General features: G+C 34.3%; 1 protein-coding gene across 8 annotated transcripts in view; it reads right to left on the bottom strand.

Annotated features, from left to right (window-relative positions):
- Slc20a2 (solute carrier family 20 member 2) overlaps positions 1 to 16833 on the bottom strand; it is a 101535-nt gene that overhangs the window by 72295 nt on the left and 12407 nt on the right. Inside the window, exon 4 of one of the 8 annotated variants that reach the window (XM_076853794.1) lies at positions 14942 to 15251. The exons of the other annotated variants lie outside the window; for them this stretch is intronic. The gene's annotated coding sequence lies outside the window, so the exon portion shown is untranslated. The remainder of the gene's footprint in view (positions 1 to 14941; positions 15252 to 16833) is intronic. 8 annotated transcript variants of the gene reach the window in all.

The following is a 16833-nucleotide window of genomic DNA, read 5'->3' as shown; positions in this document are numbered from 1 at the left end:
CATTACTCTTCCCTGTGACAGATTTTGCACTGAAGAACAATTTGATGTATGTTGGATTCTATATCCATAATACTGAAGGCAGAAGACACAGAGCAATTTTCCAGCTTCTCATAGATGAAATATGCTGAGTGTGACTCTGCTGTTTCCTTCAACAGCAACCACACCTGTTCCAAAATTCAAGAACCAAAACATTCCAAAGAAAATAGTGTATCCTTCAATTTACATTAGTCACTTTGCTGTTTCCTTTTCATTACTGAAAATAACTTAAGACAACTGCATTTTTTTCTAGGTATACTTATGAAAGTAGGGAAAAGTCAGTAAATCATTTGTTCTCAGAATTTTTGATATGGGAGTGGAGGGATAGGTAGCACCATCCAAATGAAGGTTGGTGATCTATGGAATCTTTAATCCAGTAGATTTATGAAATTTTTTAAACTGCCAATTTTATGAATCCATGCTAATGAATTAACCTAGATAGCAACCTTCAAGTGCAATAACATATGCAATTCTAACATTTCTAATTGTCACTTTAAAAAAGAGTGATTATAGGTATGTGGAGCTCAGGAGGCTGAGGCAGAAAGATCACAAGTTCAAAGCAAGCCTCATCAACTTAAAGAGGTCCTAAGCAATTTAATGAGACTCTGTCTCAAAATAATAATAATAATAATAAAAGGCTAGGGATGTGGCTCAATGAAGCACCCCTGGATTCAATCCCTGGTATTAAAAAAAAAAAGAAAGAAAAAAGGAGCGGGCTGGGATTGTGGCTCAGCGGTAGAGAGCTTGCGTAGCACGGGTGGGACACGGGTTTGATTCTCAGCACCACATAAAAATAAAGGGATTGTGTTGTATCCATCTACAAAAAAGATTCTCTCTCTCTCTCTAAAAAAAAAAAAAAAAAGGAAAGATGAAATTAATTTTAGTAATATATCTTATTATCTTATTTAACTCAGTATGTCCATAGTTTTTTGGACTATTATTTCAACATGCAATGATTTTAAAACTATTCATATCATATATCTTTAGTTTATACTATTTTGTGAAATCTAGGGTGCATTTTACAATTAGGGCATCTAAATTTGAATGATTCGTATTTCAAGTGCTCAGTAATTATATGTACTTCCAGAATATCAGAATATCGTATTAGAAACATCTTTCTAACAACAGTTTTTTACAACATATATTAACATGCACAGATAGTGGGCATGTGCTAACTCACATGCATTAGTAAACAGAAAATACAATATGGGGGGACACAAGGATGAGAAAAATCTAGTTTTGTCCTGAAGGATTCAGAGTCTAAAGGGTTTGCATTCTTAATCTCTGAAATAAAACATAAAATGTTCTGTTTTTGTGAAGTATCTGTTTTCTGTAGAGATAACTTTCTTTATGGCTTTATCAAAAAAGAGTCTGTCACCCAAAAAAGTAAAGAGCCATGAGGCTAGTCTGGCAGTAGATGGTGGCAGAAGAAAATTGAAGAATTGAGATAGAAAGTGGGGGAAAGACATTTAGACAGAAATGAAGATAAGTAAACCTAAAGAAGGGAAAAAGAAAAAAAATTTCACTATTAAGTATGAAATTCAATTACAAAATCATATAACAATATGGTATGTTCTCGTTACTATGCTATATGCTGAGGACAGAAATGAAAGAAAAGTCTTTGTGTTGAAGGAGTTCATATGTTAGTGAGAGGAACTGACTTACCCCAGCAAACAACGTTTTGGGAAGTATAAATATACAGTTTATATGCAGTGTGTTATTGCAGAGAGTGAAGGTCACACAAGAGGGACGTGGTCCATTTTTTGAATGAAGGTTATTTTCTGATGAAATTTTAAATATGTGTTCCGAATTACTTGAGATTCTATATTTTATTTGGGAAATTTTAAAAAGAGTCATAGATCAAAGAGGGATTAGTATTCTAAAATATCTAACAACCATATCTGGAAATGGAAGTAAGGTTTCCATTCTATTATCTCTATGTTAAATCTGATGACTTGGTCCAGCTACTGAAAGTGATAGGGTATGGAAAAAATTCAGATTTTACCATGGTTCTCAGTTTTTTCATAGGATGATACAAAATACTAGAAGCCTTCAACATATGAATACTTAAGAAAAAAAAAAACACGTATCAACCTAATTAGGGAAGAAATCCTTTGGATGGTAGGCATACAGTCAGAAAGACCTGGGTTCAAAATCTAATGCACCACCTACCAGCCCTGCAATCTCAGGAACCTTACTAATGTCTGTGTGTCTGTTTCCTTATCTGTAAAAAAGGCACGACAAGATGACATCAAAGGACTGTGAGATGTGAGAATTCAACCAGATGATGCACAGCACTAGCATCCAGGTACTCTGAGTAAATGGTTGTAGCTATTATGATTATACTACTTCTACCATCAGTGTAGTATATACTGAAGGTCAATTTTGGGATATTTACTGAAAGAGTATTAAAGGCTCCCTGCTCTTGTAGTTCAAAACTTCAGAAAATAAAAGTTAAAAGGAACTCCAAATGAATACTAAGTATTTCAGGGAAAACTGGGATCTGTAAACACTCTTAAAACCCTGTAACTATCACAGACAGTTTAATTTTTCTATCATATTGCCTCCAACCCTAGCCTGAGGCTGAATCAGAATTTAGGACACTGACCAAATAATAAAGCAAATTGCATATCTCGGTAGATTGTTGCAGTAATGACCCCCTATCTACTCCAACATCCCTGTATCATTAGCCTTAGGCAGTCTCTTCCCCAATGACTCTGGGCTTGGCCAGCAGGACAACAGCAAACTTAACCCCAAACCTTGAAAAGTTCTGTCTCTCTGGGACTTGCCGTCTCTTGCTGCTCTTTGAAACCCTGAGGCTACTATACGAAGCAGCCCTGACTAGCCTACTGAGGACAAGAAGACCATATGGAGCAAAGACCCATATACACATAGACCTGCCAACTGCCAGATATGTGAGTGAGGCCATCCTAAAACACAGAACCCCTTACCAAGCTGCCATTTCACTGCAAAGATCAGCCAGGTTAGTTCAAATCAGAACCTCCTAGGTGACTCAAAATTGTGAGACAAAAGAAATGTGTGTGTGTGTGTGTGTGTGTGTGTGTGTGTGTGTAAGACTTTAGTATTAGGTGGTTTGTTCAGTAGCAAAAGCTCACTAACACACGTATATATGCAGACAGTAGAATGAATCAGATGTAACTTTCCCATGTTCATATATGAATACATGACCAGTGTAAACTCCACATCATGTACAACCACAAGAATGAGAAGTTATACTCCATATATGTATGCTATATCAAAATACATCTACTGTCATATATAACTAAAAAGAACAAATAAAAAATATTTGAAAAAAAGGTAAGGTTTTAGGAAGCTAAAAAAAATCTATACAATAAAGAATCATTTTTACATCCTAACTTTCAAAATGATTACATTGGTATAAGCCATAGCTATTCAGTTTTTCTGAACCCTAAACAGAGTATTAATTTATATACACATGAACAGAGAACACTAAAAAGAATACAACTTTTTCTAAAGCATGTAATTTTTTGCAAATTAAAAAAATGATGTAAGTAATAGCAAACTCAAGATGTTTCTTTAAAAAATGTTAGCAAGGGAGGTGGAATGTGATAGACATCATTATCCAAAGTACATGTATGAAGACTCGAATTGGGTGTCAACATATTTTATACATAAACAGATTATGAAAAATTGTGGTATATATGTTTAATAAGAATTGTAATGCAAAAAAAACCAAAGTACATGTATAAAGGCATGAATTGGCATGAACATACTCTATATACAAAGATATGAAAAATTGTACTCTATATGTGTAATAAGAACTGTAATGCATTCCACTGTCATGTATTTAAAAAAATAAAATCAATAAAACTAAAAAAAAGGAATAAGCTTTATTGGATGAAACTGGAAAGTAAATAAAAATTATAATTAAAACAAAAAATGCATATATGTACACTCATATATGTAGTAGGCCTTCTATGTCTGAGGGTTCCACATCTGTGGATCAACCAACAACAGACTGAAAATATTTGGAAAAAATAAACTATGCTTGTATTGAAAAAAAATGTAAATATCTAATTCAGCATAATTTTATGAAGTAATTGATAACAGGACTGTGAAAGTAAAGGAAGCATTATCATTGTTTTGTTTGAATATTTGTTTTAAAGCAGTTAATTTTTTAAAAGTATATTAGAATACTAGTGGGAAATTTTGCACTAACATTTGCACTAACAAACATTTGTTAAACAGTTGATTCCTGCTACTATGAAACTCCCAAACACTTGCAAGATTTGTATGAATGGCAAGATGCCTATGACTAGCAGAAAATGTTATAATAAATGACTGTTCTGCCTTCAAAAGTCCTATAATCTGATGAGACAGGATAGTATACATAAACTTTATCATGTAAAGGAGTAATGAGTAAGCATCTCCAAGGACAAAAATTCATTCCAATAGGAAGGCAAGAAAAGAAGTTTCCACTTGTGTTCATCAAGAAAGGCAACTTGGTGAAAATGACAACGGAATTGAGCTTTCTATGTACTGATAGGCTTTCAACAGCAAAAGGAGTGGAAAAAACAATATATAAAAGCAATATCACAAGCAAAGACAGAGAAAGGAAAGCTACAATGTATGTCTGAGGAATAGCTTGGATTCAGATTTTAGTTCCATCAATTAATAGCTGTTTTAATTACTGATAAAGTTATTTGATTTCTCCAAATCTAGGCTATGAAGTATCCAATGAGTATGGAGTCTACAGCTTTTTTTTTAGTATGGTCTACCTTACTTTCCCAGGAAAAGAAGGCTCTAAGAGGGTGCTTTAACAGAACTGTACTGATGAGTTCAATCAAATCCCATCTCCACCATTTATCAGCGTCAAGACCACAGGAAGTTATCTGACAAAATTCCCCCTGCCCAACTGTAAATTCAAGATAAGACTACTACCTCCAATGACTGTTGCAAAAAGAGCACACATCAATTACACAAAACAGAACTTGACAACATATTTAAAAAATTATATACGTACATGTGTGTAAATACCCAGACACACTCACATACACATATACATATATGCTAGATAAAGTAACAATGAAGGGAAAGTCCTGGTCAAACCACTTGTAGGTAGTAATCAGAGAACCTAATTTGGGGTTCTGTAATTTTAGGTTCCCTTGCCATCTTATTTTTAGTGGAATGAAATTTACAGGGTAAGAATGAAAGGGTCCACATAAAAACAACCCAAAGTCACAAGTTTTACTACTAGAATTTCAGACATATATTCTAATGGTCCTGCTATTCTCCTATCAAGTCCCTGAATATTTATAAGATTTGTATGAAGAGTAGATGCCCAATCGTGTAGTAGTATCAATTTACTGAGATATTTGGGAAATCAAGATTTTCTGATTTTTAATAAATAGTTGTGCTGTGAATACATATGATCTATATCCAACTGGATAAGCTGAGAAGTAATCACTTTTAGGAAGAGCAGTTAAAAATTAACTTCAAGCTGGGCATGGTGGCACACATCTGTAATCCCAGTGGATTGGGAGGCTGAGACAAGAGGATTGAGAGTTCAAAGCCAGCCTCAGCAAAAGCGAGGCACTAAGCAACTCAGTGAGACCTTGTCTCTAAATAAAATACAAAATAGGCCTGGGGACGTGGCTCAGTGGTTGAGTGCCCCTGAGTTCAATCCCTGGTCTCCCATACCTCCTCTCCAAAATTAACTTCAAATTAGAAATGAAATATCTATGAGATTCTAACTGTACTTAGCTATAAGAATCCAGCAGGTAGCTGGTTTCAACAGGAAGACATAGACTAGGTATCTTGATAAATGTACATGATTAAATACTTAAGCACAAAGTATTGCATTTTTAAAAAGTACAGTGATTGCTCATTTTTTCAAAGCAGCAGCAATAAGCAACACTACAAACACAGAAGCATCAACAACTCAGCTTTAAGAACTATGACAGTCTAAAAATTATAATAATCCAACAGGCCCTTCTCAGAAACACCAGAGACCAGATCCTTTACATAGGAATTTGTTCGCAAACAGGTAGTGGACAAACAATCCTTTTTATAGGAACTAGTTCACAAGCAGTTAGTAGACAATCCAGGGGTATCCTTGGCTGACTGTAGTTTGTGAAGTAATAGATGATTATCCATTTTAGACCTTAATGCTTTCATTGTAAGAGTTGATTTCTTCATTTCCTTAATATTATATTCTCTCTAAAATTGCCAGGAGAGGGTGTATTTCCCAGTTTTTTTGATTCATATTTACCCAAAATTGTTCTTTTTTAAAAAAACTTCCAACTGGAAAGTATACTTTTTTATTTTCCCAACTGAGAACCTTTCATGAAAACCATATTGAAAAAAGGAGCTATTGATAGAATCAGTCTTTTAAAAGGCTTTTAAACAGAATAAAACATTCTTTTTAAATAAGGTAAAAATGTGAAAGGGTAAGTTATAAATTCCAATCAATATTTTGATTTTGAAATAGAAAACTCTTTTCATTCTTATTCATGATTATTAAAGGAATAGGCAACTAGTTTGAGTATTCTACTTGTTCATATGCAGCCTACTGGGGACATAGATGCCCAGATCATAGGACTAGTATTTACTGTTGATTATACCAATTTTATAGTGAAAGTATTTTGGCGGGGGAGGGCAAATAAACAATCCAAACATCCCCAAAACAATATTCAAAAGAATCTCTGAGATCATTTTCTAAATAAAGCAATCTCCCTCAAAACCACCTTTAACTTAAACTAACACTGGGCACTTTAAAAACAGGAAGAATAAATCATATTAAAGTTACAATTCTTTATAATGTATTGGACAATTCTGAGACATGTGGAGAAAGAAAAGTATTAAAAATAACCAAGAAAAGGATTAGACAGCAGCTACAATACAAAGGCTAGGGGTAAGACCAAAATTAGAAACATATAATGTCTAGAGAACTGTCCATATAAGGGTATCTTTAGATCAGTAACTAAATTGGGATAATCCACTGGGCTAAATAAACAGCTGCCACCATCCTAATGGCTGGTTCCCCATCTCTCATTCAGAAATCTCTGGGCTTCAAAAGATAAATATGATGTGACTTTATGCCATAATATTCAATTAACATTCAGTGTTTGGGGACATTTTAAAAGCTGGTCCTAACTTTCCTAGTCCTAGATGATAAACTTCATATACTTTTATCTTTCCTTTCTACAGAAGTATGAAAAAGCAATAGAAGAAGACAAAACTGTGGAGCCTTCCTAACTACAGCTATTGTTGCATATATACTTATATTCCCCAGCCCCATAGAGCTCCTGATTCCCTGAGCAGGCTGCTGTTAGTTTACTCTCACTCACTTTCTGTTAGGCTTTCGGAGAGCTGCTTTGCCTGGTATAAAGCATGAGGGAAATGCAATGAATGGGATCCTATCTCTGAAGAGTTCAGTGTGCTCTGGAAAACAGACCTATAAATAATTATAACACAGCAAATCCTATAATGGAAATTTGTGCAAAAGTAAGGGGTACAATTGTCTTTGGAGCTGGAGGGTGGGGTAGGGGAATTATTGCCATGGAAATGCCCAGGTAGAAAAAAGGTGAGAGGCATTCTAGGAAGAGCAATCACAACAGGTAAAGGCCAAGAGGTAGGAAACAACACAGCATGTTCTGGGAACAGCAGATGGGACATGAGTGGGAGAAGAGGGAGATTAGGCTACAAAAGAACAGACTGATGAGACATCAATAAGGTCCATGTGTGCTTAGTCCATTGCCCTGTGGCCCTGAGGCTCTCAGCTCTGGATACACATTAAAATCTTCTGGAAAGTTTAAAGCAAAATACTCATGCCTGTTACTTGTTAATTGGTCTGGCATGGGACTGGGGCATCAGTATTTTTTAAAACTTACCATGTAATTCTAATATGTGGTCAGGGGTAAGAACATCACTGCAGGCAACAAGGGTCAATAAAATTATGTACACAGGATAGTATGAAAAATTAAGTTAACTGGGTAGCCATGTGAAGAGCAGATGAGAGACAGAGACACTGGGAAGGAAGGTATTCATTTACAGGCTACAAAAGCAGGCAAGAGAGGAGTCTTAACCAGTAATTATTAACCTATGGGTTACTGACTTGTATGACTGTCAATGGTAAAGGCTAAAAGCCTTCCATAGGAGAAATGCATATATCTCAAGAAATGTACATTCCATTTCAGGACACTCTGAACTGCTTTCAGTAATGGATTCAGCTTAAGAAACCCTGGTGCAAAAGCGCTGATGACAAAGAGGAAGCCGAGACTTCTGAAGCAGAACCAATAGCACTGATGACTTGACTGAGGGGAAAGAAGAGGAATTAGGAATGACATTATAATTGTCAGGGGCCATCTGAAACACTGAATACTTAAGGTACTGAGTTGCTTAATTTTTCCCAATTCTATAAGACAGATTGCTCTCATATCTATTTCATAGTTGAGGAAACAGATTTTTAGATGTTAATTAGCTTTTCCAAATTCCCATGGAGATAAGTGGTGGAGCAGGAATTTAATCCCATACAGTTGTAACTCCAGAGCACAACAAGAGATGTTAACCTCTTTCCCTACTTCCTCCGATGAATATACCTAAAACAGAGGAGACAGGAGGATACAGAAGGAGAAGGTTTGAGATAAAAGGTGGGGGTCAGGAATATAACAATTTAGTTTTAGACATGCTATGTTTAAGATGGTTCAAAACCTGGCATGGTGGCACACACCTGTAGTCCTAGCAACTCGGGAGGCTGAGGCAGAAAGAAGGATTGCAGGTCCAAGGCTAGCCTCAACAACTTATCGAGGCCCTAAGACACTTAGCAAGACCTTGTCTCAAAGCTCAATGGTAAAGTGCCCCTTGGGTCAATCCCCAGGTACAAAAAAAAAAAAAAAAAGGACATGAGATAGAGATTATACGACCTGTTAAATGAGGAAGAAGAAAACTAGAAAAGAAATGAAGAGGTGAGAGCAGAATATACACTAATAGATGGTTTATGGAGTCTGCTCTATGGTCAGGTGCTATGCTAAATGCTATCATTATCTCTCCTTTATAAGTGAAGGCCAGACATGGGGGATCAGTATCCCATGGTGCACCACTAAGTAAGAAAGCTGGATTGAAATCCACCAACCCATCTTAACCTCTAACCTATACCTCTAACCATGGTGTCCTAAGTGGCCGCAGCCTCCAACCTGTTCCAAGACTACTAGCTAGTGTTGTTTTTTTTTTTTTTTAAGTTTCATATAAAAAGTTTTTATAATTATAATATTTACCCATTTCTATAACCTAAAGGATTTGTTTCAATTATTTGAAAGATAAAAGGAGAGATTTTGGTCCTAACCTACACAAATGCTAGAGATGCACTTTATTTACAAGTATGCAAACGTATGTAAATGATAAAGCATAAATTTCATAGTATTATTATTATCCATGTCAGAATCCAAGACAATTGGTCTAATGGCGATAGTATGCCTGTCTTTCCAAAAGCCTCTGTGAGGACACTATTTCTCAATGGTGAAATTTCCTTTTTTAACTCATTCTTTTAGCTTAAAAGATTGTGGGTTTTCTTCTTTTCAAAGTAACAAAAATGAAATCTTAAAACCATACCATACTACAAATCCAGACTAGCTGCTTCAGGTTGAATAGCGATACACACTGCAGGTTCAGATAAAAACTTTTAGTATTTCAATTTTTAGCACCTTTGAAATACCTGTACTGACAATTATGTAGACTTTGAATCAGTAGTATTCCTTCTATAAAACTACTTATCTATCTATCTATCTATCTATCTATCTATTTATTTATTTTTAGTTGTAGTTGGACACAATACCTTTCTTTTATTTATTTTTATGTGGGGCTGAGGATAGAACCCAGGGCCTCACACATGCCAGATGAGTGCTCTACTGCTGAGCCACAACCTCAGCCCCATATAAAACTACTTTTAAAGAGACTTCAATATCATTTCAGAACTTTCTTCTGTTTTAGAATTAAGGTACTTGAAAGTAAAGAAATAAAATTCCAATTAAAAAAGTATTTAGCATAAAAAATAAGGAAATAAAATTTAAAAAGTATTTAAAGTCCTGTTGTACAACCTTTTACTTAGAGTGGAATTCTTCCCAAAGCTCCTATCCCTGTCATCCATCACAGGTTAGAAATACTCTAAAGAGTAAGGAGTCAACTACCTTCCAGGGCAGCCCATCCCATTGCTGGAAAGAACTTACTATAATGATCTTAGATCAAGTCAAAATCCTTTGCCTTGTAATTTCAACTAATTGATTCAAACATTTACTGATGATATATGTGTCCCATAAGTTCTATGTACCATTTTAGTCTTCCTATTCCCCAACCTTAAAAGGTTGCCACCACTGTTCTTTTACATTCTCGTCCTTCAGGTACAAAAATCAAATTCCTTTAGCAATCTTTTTTCATGTTGCTTCATTTCTCGATACATCACGAATTCTTTATCTCCCTCCTTTGCCAGTGTTTCATCTAGAATGTGGTTCATAGACTTAAACACAATTTGTCAAATGTAATCTAACTAGACAATCAACAGGGAAACAGACTCAATGTAATCTAGGCATGCACTAATGAAACCTAAGATTACTCCATTTTTAGCAGCCACATCAGAAATAGCTCATATAAGCCTATGATCAAATAAACTCCTATTTTTCATCTTGTGCATTTGAGATTGCCTGTCACCCCCAAACATTTCTCAACTCTTTCAAATGGTTTATCCTTAGTATATTTTATCTTGCTCATTTTTAACATTATTATGATCTTTTAGAGTATTCTGAATCTAAAGTCTGTTACCTATATTATTAGCTATTTCTCCTAGAATTATGTCATCTGGAAATCAGACACACTTATTTCAATACAAGTCTTCACAGAAAGAAGACACTGTGGTTTAAAATGTATTTGTGGGAACTTAAAGGACTTTATACGTTCTCTTGGCTTAATACACTAAGACATGCATTATCAACTTCTAACCTTTTCTGTGGCCTCCTCTTTAGGAGTGCTATTCAAAGGGATTCTAGGAACTATAAAAACCATTCTGGTCACTAGGATTCACTAGTATCCAATATTTCTAAAATAGTTGATTCTCCTATGTAATGATCAACTTAATACCCAGAGGAACCAATTAACTAGAAATCAATCAACATTCTCATTAATTTTCACTAAAGAGAAGGTACCCCAAAACTAAGAAATATGACCAAAAACAAACTATGAACTACAACAATACTTTAAAAATAAAAGCATGAGTACCTAAGGCTATATATATAAAGATATGTGTTACACCATTGTTTGTAGTAGCAAATTAAAGAAAAAAAAGAACAATAAGAGAAACATTGAATCTCCATGCAAAAGGAATTGGCTGAATAAATTTTTCTATAAAGCCACATCAAGGGGCTATTCATATTTTATTAATAATGGCTACCAAATTTATTTTATTTTTTCCATGTTGGGGATCAAACCCAAGGCCTTGATCATGCTTATGCAAGCACTCTACCACTGAGTTACACCCTTAGCCCTGTTTATATTTTGAAATTGAGTCAAATCTGTATCTATGGCCTCAAGAAATACCTGATACATTAAGGATGAGAAACAAACTTCAGAATAATGTATAGTATATATACATTAAAAACAAAACTCATAGCCTTTGTCATTATGTATGTTTCTATAGTACAAAAAAAAGTATGGAAGAAATCCATAAGAGGCTGTGAACATGGGTGGGGATTTTCGTTTATCTCTGCCTGCTTAGACTTGATATAGGTAAATACTGATTTTTTTAAACTAAAAAAACTAATTGCTACTGACAACAGAAATCTATCTATACTTAGATTTCACTCCCACACACCACTCAAGTTTTCCAAATGCTTTATTTTCCAAAAAGTTTCCTTTCTATGTTATAGATCAAGCTCAATTTCCTTCTTGACATTTCAATGAGTCTGAATTTTTCATTGTGTGAACTCTACTTCATACACACTCTTCTGTAATAAACACAAAAACTATGGTATAGTTTAAATATGTCTACCATTCACCTTCACCTGTGATTTTTTTTCCTACATGATTTTTTCCTTCAGGAAAATATTAATTTAGCAGAGCCCAATATAAAAAACTACATATAGCTCATCCTAATCCAATACAGAGGTGATAGATAAGCACAACAGTATGAAATACTAGGGCAAAGAAATATGAGCATAGAAGCCAATCCTGTTAATTCAGTGGTTTTCAATCTTGGCTGAACAGCAGAATTACCTAGGAAGCTTTTTAAAAAATACCTATGCTTGAGCACCACTTCTAGAGATTATAATTGAACTGGCTCTAGTATAGGTACTCACTCTGTTTCAAAAACTAGCTAGATGATAAAAATGTGCAATTGAAGTTAAGAACCAGTTTTGTTTTTAAATACTTTTCAAACTTCTTCCAACTTTTTACAAAGAACATTTCCTTCATCAGTTATTTTAAGGCAAGTAAATACATTTGGGAAAGCTAAAATCTACCAATAAGTTAATGCCAGTCCACCATCCATAATTTATATTATCCCCAGGTTAACTTTTGATGCTAAACTTAAAATTTCTCAAAGTTATAGGTATACAATTAAGAGTCCTTCATATATCAAAAGCATATTTGTAGCCTTACCCTAATAATGATTTATAATCTATTATTAATCTGGGAGACAATGATTTTATAAAACATCTTAGGGCCCCAAATATCATGTTAGAAAACTAAAGTGCCAACATTGCTCAATCAATTACTTCAATGTTATTGGACAATCAGTCAATTAATGAATTCCAATTCTTCATGCTAACCTTTACAAGTATGTAAAATATTCATCATCACATTGATAAAATACAACTTGAAATATTTCCCATTCAAATTTAGTATCTGAGAACAATAATATTCCCCACAGGAAAAATGTCAACAAAATTTGAAAGGGATTCATTAACAAAATGAAATATTTATTTAGTACATGTAATATTACAGCATATAAGACAAGATTCTATACTTTGGACTCATACTACAAATTTACACAAAAAATATTTTAAAACAAAGGGCATTTTATATTATTTAAAATGGTCAGTCAGCATTAAGAAATAATTGTCTATATATATCTAAAAGTGCTGACTATATAAGCATATATTTTCAAAGACACCTACACTGATGCATTAAAAAAATACTTTCACCTAGTGAACGAATTCTTAAGCAATACAGAGGAAAATGAAAACTTAGGTCTGCTCAAAAACTGGCACACAAATGTTCACAGCAACTTTATTTGTAACAGCCCCAAACTATAAAACAATCCAAATGTCCCATAATGGGCAAATGGTTAAACTACAGTACATCTCCACCAGAGAATATTCCTCAGCAACAAGGACTATTGACACACACAACTAGTTATGATTCTAAGGGTATTATATTAAGTGAAAAGAGCCAACCTCCAAAGGTCATATACTGCATGATTTCATTTATATAATATTCTCAAAATGACAGAATTATAGCAATCTAGAACCAATTCGTGGTTACCAATGGATGGATGAGGGACAGCTATAAGGGGATAGCAAGGGGAAGCCTTGAGGTGGTGGTAGATCAATTGTTTTGATTGTGGTGATGGTTACTCAAATCTATATATGATCAACTGCACAGAAATACACACACACACACACACACACACACACACACACATAAATGAGTGTATATAAGCTAGTGAAATCCTAGTAAGTTCTGTGGATTAAACCAATGGCAATTTTCTTGTTGTGATCTCATACTTCTGCTACCTTGGGGGCAGATGAGGTAAGCAAAAGGAACATGAGATACCTATTTGTGCAACTTCCTGTGAATATGTAATCATTTTAAAACAAAAAGTTAAAAAAGATGGCTGGAATATTTCCAGAGTATTTACTGTGTACCCAGTACTACAGTTTATCTCTTTCAACTTAATAAACAATAGATGAGGTAGATGCTAATATCCTCACTTTTCAGATGAGGAAACTGAAGGACAAAGAAGATAAGAAATTCAATCAGTCACAAAGCTGGTTTTCTTGAGAAAACTTCAAGAGAGTTTAAGAAAAGTAGGATAATTCTGAAGCAAAGATTTTAAGAAAAAGGTATTTTTGCATCAAGAAGAAATTTTTAAAGAACCTTAAAATAGTGAGAGTAGGTGAAATGCTATAGAGCTAAATCTTTAAAAACCCATATTTGCAGCATACTATGCTAAATATTATATCTTCCAAGAATCTAAAATCCATAATGTACCTTAGCCTAGGATACCTGAATATGCTTGACCTGAGATGCATTTGAAAATGGTTATTTTTATTACTTTTTCAACTTACATTGAGAAACAGGAAGAAAATTAACACACGATTTCTCTTCTTAGAAAAGATGTTAATTGAATGGGAGTAGATAAAAGTGAGCCAAAAATCTGATATAACTTAAAGAAAGTACTCCAAATTGAAGAAAATAAAACTGACTATAACATAGCCTACTGATGAAAGAAAATGGCAAGACAAAGGAAAGTCAACAATTATCAAATGCAAGGTGGAAGAGTCTAAATCAGATTAAAAACATGAATCTGCATGTACTAAATATCAGCAAGCAAAATAAATGTCTATTTGCAGCAAAACAATTTTAAATAAAACCATGCAGACAAGATTGGTTTCAGTCTCACACAGAAAAAGCAAAAGAAAAACTTCTCTTTTTCACCCCATCTCCAATTTAAATCACTGTATATTTTAACAACATGTCAAAAACCAGAGGCAATCCCAGGATAAATTCAATGGATTATTAAGAAGTTTGTTACTCTGGTTGTAAAGCCTCTGAGACAGAACTGTTTTTGTAGAGAGAAATAGCATCTTATTTAATTTGAAAGATCAAGTGAAACCCCAAGAAGGCAATATTGAAGACACTGGGAAAAATTAATCACCCTTTTAAGGTGTAGACAATCTAGTAATCCACATAATGTGCTGCTTGAAGAGAGTAAGTGCTGCCTGGTCCGCCCTTGGGATCACCTCTAATATCAAGGATATTCCTTCCTCTTAAGTCTTCTTAATGGCAAATGCAAATGCTGTTATGACATCAATATGTTGTTTTCTTAGAAGCATTGTAAAATCCCAACTCAGGATATAGCAGGCAGGAATCTTAACTTGACATTCAAAAATATTTCCACGGTGGATCTGGAGTGGAATGGCCATACCACTGTACTCCCATCCATGGCTTCAGTTAACATGAAAAATCTGAAAAATAATTCTTGTCATCATAGGTCCTTGGAACTTCGTCCTCACTCACAGAGAGTTAAGATGAAAAAGCATATACATACAATTAGGAGACATCTGTTATATATTCTTTATAACTCTCTACTTCTGAAGAGCTTGTCTAAGAGGTTAATTTGTTTCTTCCAGGTAAGACCCTCAGACATCAGACTTTAAGAAAAGCCAAAATCCAGGCCATTCTGTTTGGTGGACAGTATCTTTAATTTCTGGGAGATTATACCAAGGAACTGTATTTCCACTACTGTCAGATTCTAATCTATAGGAAACATAAATTTTGGAAGTTTTCGTAACTAAATATCCTCCTTGAATTGGAATAATTTTAGGTGTGGTAACGAGATGCGGTTATGCTTTGAGAGAAGGTTTTCCATTCTGAATATATTACTTATAAGTGAAGTGATTTAATATCTGATATTTGCTTCAAAATAATATGTGGTGAAAACTGAATATGAGTTTTTGACAAGATTGGCCAAAATCATCATGATAAAGCTGGGTGATAGGGATATGAAATTAATTATACAATTTTGTCTTCTTTGGATATGTCTGAAAATTTCCAACATACAAAGTTTGTATATCCTTCCTTGTATAGGATATAAAACATACCTATATAATAAGGAATACTGAGAATTATGCAGAAATCCAGATTCTCTGAAAGCTTCCAGGCCAAACATCTCATCTAGTAAGTTTCTTATTTCTAAAATGCAGAACTAGGACATGATGATTTCTGTAAGGTCACTGTCTTCAGAATACTGTTTTTTTTTTTTTTTTTCCACCCTCTGTTAACTGTATATAGCAACTGATTCTACATTGAGATGGCACAGGTGTTGAGATAAGGTGTGACGTCAAGCAGCTCAAGAACCACAGGTACCACCATCAGCTCTGATCACAAGAGGAAAAAAAAAAAATAGGGAGCTAAGTGACTACAGTCATTTGGGGGAAAAAAATGTATTTTCCACACGTATGGCGAAAATGCTCACTCCTCAAAAATCTGCTTAAGATATATTTCAGTCTCATATCACATAAAATGTAAAATGGCCAGACCCTTTAATACAATAACTTTTTCCTGAATACAATATCTAGACAATGTTATCATAAATGTCTTCTGAAGACTGCTTATCAAAGTACTGTTTATAATAGTGAAAAAATCTGATACCTAAATTACCACCAAACCAGATGGTTAAGTAGGTTATGGTACATTCTTACAATGGAACTCCATGAAGCTGTTTTAAAAATGAAGATATAAATCCATAATCATAGGGGCATGGCAAAGGGACACAGGAACCAACAGAGCTCTGAATGGCCAAAGCTATAAAAATTTGAGCAATAATTTTGGATAACCCAAAGTATAAATAAATATCCATTAGTCTATTTAATAAGTAAATGACAGAGGATAGATAAATCTCCTGGACAGAAGAAATTACCTGCACAGAATAATTCCAAATAATATATGTAGATACTCTGCCCTAACTGTGGGTTGCCAAGAGGAAACATGTAAAAGGGAGAAAAAAGGGGAACTTCATAGTGAGAAAATCTGACAAACACTATTCCA

This window comes from Callospermophilus lateralis, chromosome 4 (genome assembly GCF_048772815.1).
Source record: "Callospermophilus lateralis isolate mCalLat2 chromosome 4, mCalLat2.hap1, whole genome shotgun sequence".
In the NCBI taxonomy this organism is placed as follows: Eukaryota; Metazoa; Chordata; class Mammalia; order Rodentia; family Sciuridae; genus Callospermophilus; species Callospermophilus lateralis.
Note: the sequence above shows the minus strand (reverse complement) of the source record. Positions and strands in the feature narration are given on the sequence as shown.